This window comes from Atta colombica, unplaced genomic scaffold (genome assembly GCF_001594045.1).
Source record: "Atta colombica isolate Treedump-2 unplaced genomic scaffold, Acol1.0 scaffold100, whole genome shotgun sequence".
Taxonomy (NCBI): domain Eukaryota; kingdom Metazoa; phylum Arthropoda; class Insecta; order Hymenoptera; family Formicidae; genus Atta; species Atta colombica.
The window spans coordinates 1846878-1847102 of NW_017259185.1; the positions used below are offsets into that span (position 1 = coordinate 1846878).

Below are 225 nucleotides of genomic sequence, written 5' to 3' on the forward strand. Positions count from 1 at the left end.
AAGACATAAATATTAAAATCCAATGGCTGCGGAAGTTTCTCCCAAAAATCGCGTATTTCATTTCCTTTTTGCAATTTAATTTGCTGTAAAATTTGTAAAATACAGTAATTTGATAAAAACGAATCTTTCTTCTCATAAATTTGATATTCAAAAGATATTGAAAAATTGAACGTACGATTATATTACATAATTATATTTTTGTTATCAGCATTTTAAATAATTATT

At 23.1% G+C, this 225-nt stretch overlaps 1 protein-coding gene across 1 annotated transcript in view; it reads right to left on the reverse strand.

The window, feature by feature from the left end:
- LOC108685189 (sensory neuron membrane protein 1-like) overlaps window positions 1-225 on the reverse strand; it is an 11184-nt gene that overhangs the window by 2744 nt on the left and 8215 nt on the right. The gene's annotated exons all lie outside the window — the stretch shown is intronic.